Source organism: Ruditapes philippinarum, unplaced genomic scaffold (assembly GCF_026571515.1).
Source record: "Ruditapes philippinarum isolate M1 unplaced genomic scaffold, ASM2657151v2 ctg7835_1_1_1_1, whole genome shotgun sequence".
NCBI lineage: Eukaryota > Metazoa > Mollusca > Bivalvia > Venerida > Veneridae > Ruditapes > Ruditapes philippinarum.
The window spans coordinates 31,492-41,958 of NW_026858236.1; the positions used below are offsets into that span (position 1 = coordinate 31,492).

Below are 10,467 nucleotides of genomic sequence, written 5' to 3' on the forward strand. Positions count from 1 at the left end.
GAACACTGCATTAAATTATAAAAATCCTGGTTTGCAAATCTACTATTATACCAGTTTAATAAAAATTGTTGTCGTTCATTTAAGGAATGTATGAAATTTATCTTCAAGACACCGTGTATCAAAATTAACATAACAATATTGACAATTACGATCTTCTCTTGGAAGACCAATATAACGTCCAGTTCCAATTTCTATGAATTGATTAACGGAATTTTGCAAATGCTTTTCTTCTATATAATGGTAGATTAATACATAAATAACTTTCAGGGTCAACCTTATATGTATCACAACAAGACGAATAATGTATTTTTAATGCCAGTTTTGCAATTTACAATCAACAAGTCTTTGTTAAAAGCAAGAGAGAACACACATTAATATCACCAAAAGTTTGGTTTAACCAAACAAATCCAAAGCAATGCCTATAAAAATATTTCTAATAGAAGATGCCAATTAATTTTTCATACACTATCCTGTTGTTTCAACATTAAATAACAATGTCTTGGATATCTTTTATCAGACATGCATAAATGTTTGATCCAGTGTTTTATACATTTGATATGATGGTCAATACACAGTGGAAGTCTATCATATTCTCCCAAAGCTGCACAATCATTTACAGAAGTATTAACACCAAAGAAATCTTCACAATATTGAATATGAACTTGCTCTTAAATATCCGAATATTCAGCACTAATTCATTTCAGCTCCATAAGTGAGATTAGGTTTGACCATTGAATCAAATAATTTAAAATATTCATTGTTTGAAATATATCCAAAAGTTCTCTGGTATGATTTAATAGCAAAAATATATTTTTTGGCTTGTGCAGCAAGTTTCGCTTTTGCTTTAGAACAAGAATGTTTCGGACCGGGTGTAAATATTAATCCCATGTTTGTTACATGATGTAATATTTACAAGTCCACCATTATATAACCAACGTTTGTATGACGTTAATGGACCGCAATTTCTAAACACGATTATTTCGGTTCTCGACTGATTTATAGTCATTCTCAATTATTACAAAAATCTACAAAGGTATTTAATTGTAATTGCATTTTAATTGCTGTTTCGGTGGAACTTACAACGTCTTTTGCAAAAATGATACATATTATACATATAATCATGAATTTGGTTTGTAACGAAATGCCTCGATGACCTTTTGTTCGTAGGAAGCGAGATAACTCAAACATTGAAAATTATTGTATCAGTTACGTCCTCTTGTCTTGTACCAACATTACAGCTTCTACTCTGACAAAACCGCGTAAATTTGAATACATAGAAATAAGTACGCGCAATTATATCTCCTAACCCCGACCTTATGTAAACAATTAAACAATTTGTGGTGTAAAAACAATCATAGGCCTTTTGAAAATCAACATTAAGAACACAAAATCTACAACTAAGATGCTTTTGTACTAAACTTTGCAAAGTATATATATTATCTAATGTGGAAAATCCTACCCCAAACCCTGCTTGAGCCTCGTCATTTTTGCTAAATTCTTCGGCCCATGTACATAACCTATCGTAAATAATATATGAGAATGTTTTAAACATTACATTTATCTAAAATTTGATGGTTCTAATTTATTACCAGACTTATATCACAGGTACAATAATATTGTCTCTCCAAGTATTTGGAAAATCGCCAGTCTAAAAAATTATATTCTATTTAATAATCTATATAAAAAAAAGGCGTAATGATTTTGGATGACGATTTATAAAATTCTGCCTCAAAGCCGTCTTTTCCTTGCGATTTCTCGATTCTTAAATTGTATATGAGCCGCGTCACGACAAAACCAACACAGTGCGTTTGCGACCAGCATGGATCCAGACCAGTCTGCGCATCCGCGCAGTCTGATCAGGATCCATGATGTTCGCTTACCAACCCTATTACAAGTAGAGAAACTGATAGCGAACAGCACGGATGCGCAGGCTGGTCTGGATCCATGCTGGTCGCCAACGCACTATGTTGGTTTTGTCGTGACGGGGCTCATATATTTTTTAAAAATTTATCTGTAGTTATCTCCGAATTCAAAATAGCTTTTTGTTCGTCGGTTAAGTCATTCTCAATCAAATTAATATGATTAAATCCTGGAAGATCATCCTTCCATAGTAAACCTTTAAAATATTTCCATCATGTATCGGGTTCCATATAATGAGATTTATTATTTCATATTTACTAGCAAAAACTAGAAAGAAACTAAGTACGGTGCGTTATGAAGATTTCGATGGACGAATGATTAAGAATTTCAGAATAGTATTATATTGTTATATAAAAAAGCGCCTTTGTCAGCATACTAAAAGAAACGAGTTACTTAAATGTAGTAAAAATCCTATAACATTTTGGCAAATGTTGAAATCTTGTCAACGGGTCAATATAATTCTAAAATATCAAACTTCCTAACGAAACCCTATTCCCGGGGAGAAATTCCCCTTCAGTAGCGTATTAGTATATATAAGATATATCTGTCGCTATGTATGTATACTCATGTATGTATGGTTATCTCACTCGGGGCAGGTAACCAGAGTATATATGAGCCGCGTCATGACAAAACCAACATAATGGGTTTGCAGTCTGATCAGGATCCATGCTGTTCACTATCGGTTTTCTACTTGTTATAGAGTTTGTATGCGAACAGCATTGATCCTGATCAGACTGCGCGGATGCGCAGGCTGGTCTGGATCAATGCTGGTCGCAAACCCATTATGTTGGTTTTGTCATGACGAGGCTCATATGAGACAGCTATAATATTTCTGCATATATAACATGCCACTGAAGGATATGTTTTCTCAGGGAAAAGGATTTCCTTTCAGATGCAATCTTTAGGTTGAAGTGTCATAGTAACTTCCATAAATTTACAGAATGAGCATATTGTTGGTAAAATGGAAATCACCCGGGTAAGAATCATTATAATCATTCAGTATTTTTTCAAGTGTAGTGGACCCTATTGAAATTTGTTTCATGTGTTACTAACATATATGGATTAATACATAAAAAGGTTGGAAAATTAAACTCCCAATAATTTTGTGACTTTCGTGATTGCTATTATTAATGAATTAAAGTGACACGTTGAATAAATGTCGAACAGAAATTGTGAAATTTACGCTCAATGGACGGGTTTTAGCCACATAGGGACGCGGGCCGGTGAATTTTCGTACTATTTGTTCTATAGTAAATCAGTCAAATTTGAGGCTTAATTCTGGATTCCACTGTTCTTCATGAATTATGTACTGTCTTCAAAAAGTTAAATGTTACCGGCTAATGTCATACAGTTATTTTTATGAAAGATTAAGACCTTATTGCTTAAAAATTGTAATAGAAACTCCATTTCTTTAAATGAGAGCATGAAATTTTGGGTTAAAATACAAGTAATCACAAATAAATGTGCTTTTTTCATAACTTTTTCCTTCAATATTGTAATAAAACTTACTGATTATGATTTTTACCTATATACCATGGTAAATAAAGTAAAGAACCAACATACACACCCTACATTGTTTGCTTAAGATATCAATAAAGACAAACAGAGGTAATCTTAAGGTTAGCAAAGAGGTTACCATATCACCATGGGCTATGTCTTCTGACAAAGTAAGATTAGCCAACTCTCACACAAATAAGGCTTAAAAAAAGATGACACATACCGTCTCCCACTTTAAATCATTGAGAAGTCTTAATATAGTCAGAATTAGAGAAATTTTCTCCTGATATACATCAAAATAACTACCAAATATTGCCCGAGCACTGGGAGTCGCTACCGTCAATAGCTGAAGTTTCAAACTAGACATAAGTTATAACCTTCTCAATGTGTCCTGACAAAGCTGCTGCCAAACTGAGCTGAAGGAGTCCTTCCATAGATCTTTACCAGGATAAGGTAAGGTCCTGTACTCAAACCCAGGCTTTGGTAACTGCACAGTCTGAAAAAATATGCAACACTAGTACATGCCTAAAAAATAATAAGAGGCATTTATGCTGTAATTCTGATATCTGAAAAAGAAAGAAAATAATGTCTTAATTAATCAATGGCTAGATTTGCTAATTCACACAGGAGAGCATATATAAATATTGTGTGCTGAAAAATGCATGCCTGCATGAAAATAGCAGTTTAGACATTGTAAACCTAACCTAATTTAACTGCTGTAGCAGCTACAACAACAACAACAATCATATCAACTGTGTTATTCTTAATCAGCCAATTATCCACAAAAAACACTGTTTAATGACTAGAAAATCTTTTATGTGTATATATTAATAGCAAATACATTCTGCAACACAGCAAAACATCAAGTTTCACTACATGTACACTGAAAATGCCTATTAGTCCAAGAAATTTGTGAAAAAATTGTGCACCTTCTGTGAAAAGCATGAAACTTGGCATGGTGTCAAGGAATGGTATTTCAAGTTATTTCAGCCTGGGATCCACTTTTTAAAAATCCAAGATGGCCGCCGAAATCCAAGATGGCCACCAAAATGAAAAATGTACACAGGACATGTCAAAATGAAGTTATTTATGATAAGAAAATGATATAAATTAACATTATAGGTCAAAAATAGTAATTTCTTGGAAAAATGCTAAAGTAGCATTGGTAGAAAATTCAATATGGCTTCAAAATCCAATATGGCTGCCATTAAATGATTATATTTTGACAAATTTCTAATATAAAGGTAATTTGTATCTTAACACTTTCCATAAATATAACATTTAAAAAAATGGCATTCCTGCATAAAACCTGCACACACAGATGTACATTTACAGAGAAAAAACTTACATTTATGGATAAACCATGCGAGCACATTTTTTCGCTTGATATTTCAAAGAATAGGGAGCGAGTGATATTGTACACCAAAGGCGTCAGCTTTACAATGTTTTTTCATGCAAGTTGGTTTTGTAAAAAATATATGATGGAATATGCTAAACCCTAATACACTTATTTTTTAGCATAATAGAAGGTCACCGTTAAAGGTCAATAACTCTATCATGGATTTTGACAGAATTATGTCCCTTTTAAATATAGAGAATTCTTCATAATCTAGGTTCTTTTTTAGCTTTAAAGCACCGAGAACAGTCAAGCACTCTATGATGTCCTACTGATAGCTCTTGTCAATTTGCATGATTCTGATACCATGCAAAGCCGCTGATTTTAATAATGATCCCCAGTTACCTTATTATCAAAACATAACACACAAAAATTAAAGTTAAAATCAATACAAAACCAGTTTCTTTATGCGGAAAACAACATATCGTAGAATCACCGAAACAGAATGACTTAAACATTATTAAGTGCATCAACATCTACAGAAATTGAAACCTGACCCCATAGAATGAGGGCTCTGAATGCCTCCTCGCGCTTCTGTAGATGTTTATGCATGAAAAGTGTGAATTAATCCTCTATTGTATTGTATATTTTAGTGCACACAATTCCTTAGCTTAATTTGAACCAAATGTTCAGTATGATTTGTACTACAAAGTGTCGAAGACGTAAGGGTTTCTGCTCCTGTCAATTTTTTTATAAAATTATTTTGCATCATCATCCTTGTGATCGTCTTACTGCAGCTGTGAGCTCTTTTTCATTAGTAATTTAAGCAGCATATTTTGTTTCATAGATAACGGAATCAGACTCTTATTATGTCATTATTTTGGCAAGGTCTTGTGAATAAACAAGAAAAACAGAATGATATTGAACAAAAATATCTTGGGTTTTTGTGTAATCAAACTTAAGTGTTTGGCATTATTAAGATCAGTAATTCGTGACTTTATATGAGATCAAGTTTAGACTTTTGCAGCTCTTTCTATTTGATAATTCCAAATGTAAGATTGAGATGCTAACTTACTGACTTACTGCGAATTTCGGGCTGCATTCAAGGGACAACGCTCTTGAATTTCTTGTTAATTTCTCCCTTTTATATTTTAAAGTAGTTGAAATGCCTGATTAAGCCTTACATATGCATATGTCTTTTCTGATATTACAGTATTATTGTTGATTTATAACCTCAGTTTTTTGTATTTCAAAAACAATGGAAAAACTTTAACAAATTATAAATTGTTTACTTAGATATCAGAATGCGTCCTAGATGTTAAAGAGGGTGAATTGTGCACCTCTTGTTTAATGTTGGATTTTTAACTGTTCATAACTAAATGGGTTTTTGTCACAAAAACATATGTCTCCCAAAACTATGCATTGTAAATCGTGTGATTATGCATGGTCACTCATGTGAATATTATATTACAGTAAAATAGTTGATTTATAATACTAATTTTTTTTTGTATTTCAAAAACAATGAAAAAACTTTAACAAATTATAAATTGTTTACTTAGATTAAATTATTTCTGTTTGGTTTCCACAACTGTCATAAAAGGACTGTTCACAAGAACTAGTGAAATCATGCCGCATTTAGCTTAATTCATGAGGTAGTCATTTGTTCAGCTTTTTTTATTTATTTTTTTTTCTATTTAGTCCTTCTAGAATCACAATAACAATGAACAATTGACCTTAACTTGACAGACATTCGGTACATCAAAACATGTAGATGTTAATTGTAAATAATTGACTAAAATTTTCTTGTCTATACTGATTAGTATTAGTTGATAACACTTTAAACATTACCTTGCTTTAGTTAGAATAAAAACAACCTGATGTACAACTGTTGAAATATCATTATTTCTAACATTTTCAGCAATTTACTAGCCTAGTATCCACATTTTTTTTAAGAACTGGTCACTTTTGACTCTGAACATAAACTACTTCAAGTAGTCTTGGGTTACGTTTAACTTTTTATTCTTATCAAAATACAAATTACACAGTCTAGAATTCTCTGAAATTATTATTATGAAGTGTTTTCCTTTTAGGGAAAATTACAAAGCTGTTGGTAAAAATATACAAAAGTTTCTATACCATTCCTTTAGCACTTGCACAATGACACAATAGGAGGTCAGCTACATATTATATCATTGGAATATGGCACTACTACGTTTGATTGCAAGTTACTTGCCCTTGAAATTACCTAAAATTAGCAAAGAAATTTTTATTCGAGGGCAGATAATGAAATTATGAGATGGTTTAACTTCTTTTTTTTGTTTTAAATATTCTTTTGCTTCTTTTGAGTTTTCGTAAATCAAGTAAAAATGCTTTTAAAAAATAATCTGAGCAATTTAATTATGAGCATATTTCAATATGAATCGGATGCTTTAAAACAGTTTCATAACTAAATGGGTTATTGTCACAAAAGCATATGTCTCCCAAAACTATGCATGGTCACTCATCGGAAGTTTCATTGAAATTCGACCAGTAACTTGACCTGTGAAAGCCGGACAATATTTTTTAATTTATAGCTCTGACGACCATTTTTTCGCAGCGAAGCGAAACGTGTTGGTGATTTTTATGCGCAACTAGGGATGATACTGCTCTCTCCTGTAAAGTTTGGTTGATATTCAACCAGTAGTTTGACCAGTGAAGACCAGGCAAGATATTTCTGTTTTTAGCTCTGGCGGCCATTTTGTGCAGCGAAGCGGAACGTGACAGTGATGTCCGCAAGTCGGGATGGTACTGATTACTTCTGTAAAGTTAAGTTGAAATCCCACCTGTAGTTTGACCTGTGAAGGATGGACAAGCTTAATGCGGACGAACCGTGATAGACAGACGGCGAAGGCAAATACAATACGTCTCCCAAAAATTTACTTCATGCTGATATGTTTAAAAAAACATGTAATATAATGAATTTGTGCTATTTTATACTAATTTGAAAATGATTACAGCTGGTGAGCTAACGAAATCTGAAAATTTCAACATGGTGGCCATCTTGAATTTTTGCAAGCATGTTGGATATGTAAACCCTAGATCCGAGGCTTGAATATAAATAAATATGCAATACCATAATTTTAAATTGGTGTTATTTTATACTGTTCTGTAATGACGACAACAGCTGAAAACTATTACATTCTGAAAATTTTAATATGGCGGCCATCTTGGATTTTGGCAGCCATCTTGGATTTGCACAACCTGGATCCGAGGCTTGAATATATATAAATGTGTAATAAAATAAAGTGGTGCTATTTTATACTGACCTGTAAAACATACAGCTGGAAAGCTTTAATATTTTGAAAAAATAATAAATGGCGGCCATCTTGGATTTTGGCCGCCATTTTGAATTTGCACAACCTGGATCAGAGGCTTGAATATAAATTAACCTGTAATATAATGCACTGATGCTTTTTATACTACTCTAGGTATGACTACAGCTGAAATACCCAAATATTCTGAAAATTTTAATATATGGCGGCCATCTTGGATTTTGGCGGCCATATTGGATTTTTAAAAAGTGGATCCCAGGCTAAAATGAATTGAAATACTATTTCCTGCCATCATGCCAAGCTTCATGCTTTTCACATAAGGTGATCAATTCACCCTATATTATGCACGGATTTCTTGGACTATATATTTCCAAAATATAAATCACATTTGTCCTGTTTAATTGTCAGTTCTGCTTCATTGAAATACAAGACAATAGTGAATATTTACATACTGATTACTACAGCATCAATCCTTTGCTGAAACATCAAAACATATAATGTGTGGTCCATATGAGCAATAGGCTACTATGGTGCTTGTTCGAATCCCATGGCCGGTGCTTCTTGGGCCCCTAAGATCTCTGGAATGAGCTTGCCAATCACTTTTTTTACCAATGTAACCAATCTGAAACCACACACTCCCCAATTCGTTGCAATGCATAGTTTATCCATAATTTAAGATGCTTTTCTCTAAAAATTATCATTTTCTATATAAATCGTATAAAAAAGCTAGATTTATAGTACATTGCTAAACATAAAATTTATCAATTTATAAACTGCTTTTTACAAAATTTAAATTTCATTTTTTAATTTTTAATTTATTTTTACATTTTTAATTCAATAAAATGTGGTTAATCTTTCGTGCAAAAGCTCTGTACCCTTCTTACTGACACAGTAGCAGACATCTACATTTGAAGAGGAGATAACAATAACAACATATGTCCCAATTTGAAATGTCAAAATTTGAAATTTGAAATAAAATTTAAAATATTCAAACCTGTCAGTTATCCTTTATTATCCTGACTTCTATTCATAAACACAACACTGATGCAAAGTTTCATCCATATCCATCAACCAGTTCCCATTTTTAGCTCGACTATACGAAGTATATGGAGAGCTGTCCTACTCGCCTCGGCGTCGGCGTCGGCGTCCAGATTTCAGATTAAAGTTTTGGTGCAGTAAAATATTTTTCACTATAACTTTGTCATTTCTTAAGGTATCAACTTCAAACTTCAAATATATGTTCCTTATCATCAACCACATCTTATGTGACAAGGTTCATAACTCTAGCACCAATATTTTCAGATTTATCTCCCCTTGAACTTAGAATTTTCCTCAAAAAATACTATTTTTTACTGTTACTTCTTTATTTGTTAAGGGATCAACCTCATACTTCAAATATATGTACCTTATCATCATCCCCATCTTATGTGACAAGGTTCATAACTCTAGCACCAATATTTTCAGATTTAACTCCCCTTGAACTTAGAATTTTCCTTAAAAAATATTATTTTTTACTATAACTTTTTTAGATTTAAAGGTATCTACCTCAAACTTCAAATACTTATTCCTTATCATCAATTACATTTTATGTGACAATGTTCATAACTCTTGAAGCAATATTTACAGATTTATCTCTCTTTGAACTTAGGATTTTCTTTAAGAAATATTATAACTTCTTTACTTTTTAAGGTATCTACTTCAAACTTCAAATATATATTTCTTATCATTACACACATGTTGTGTGACAAGGTTCATAACTCTAGTGTGACTATTTCTAGAATTATTCCCCTTGATCTTGGAATTTATGTTAACAAATGTTTTTTTACTATAACTTAATACATAATTATACATAATTGATTTTTCTTTCATAGTTTTGTCCTCCTTACTGCGTCCAGTATTTTATTAGTCGAGCTTCGCTGTCTCCTGTGACAGCTCTTGTTCTCATTTCTTGTCTTGGACGCGGCCCGGTGAATTTTCGTACTATTTGTTCTATAGTAAATCAGTCAAATTTGAGGCTTAATTCTGGATTCCACTGTTCTTGATGAATTATATACTGTCTTCAACTTTAAACATTAACACTATCTAAGTCCAATGAGGCCAAAAATATAATAGGTTAGCCATCTACTTTTTTTCAGAAATCTTCATTCTGTTGTAACACTGTTTAAATTCACCAATTTAAAAACTCCTGACAGCTGGTGGGTAGTACATCTTTAATCCTTCCACCAACAAATGAGTTCCTGGAGAATACATAAAAAAAACAACTTTTAAAGTCATCATATAACACAAAAAAAACTACACACATGCAATAAATACACTTTAATTATGACCAATCTAACTAGAGATGACTTAAATTGAGCCATTTCAAAATTTCAAAGAACTACTTTCTAGAATGGGTTCGGTCTA

The 10,467-nt window shown here is 32.3% G+C and overlaps 1 long non-coding RNA gene across 1 annotated transcript; it reads right to left on the minus strand.

The window, feature by feature from the left end:
• Positions 1–3,794: 3,794 nt before the first annotated feature.
• On the minus strand, positions 3,795–9,310 carry LOC132752566 (uncharacterized). Its single transcript, XR_009628827.1, has 2 exons — positions 9,059–9,310; positions 3,795–3,913 (listed from the first exon to the last, which is right to left on the minus strand). It is a non-coding gene; the product is annotated as an uncharacterized LOC132752566 (long non-coding RNA).
• Between the last annotated feature and the right edge of the window lie 1,157 nt (positions 9,311–10,467).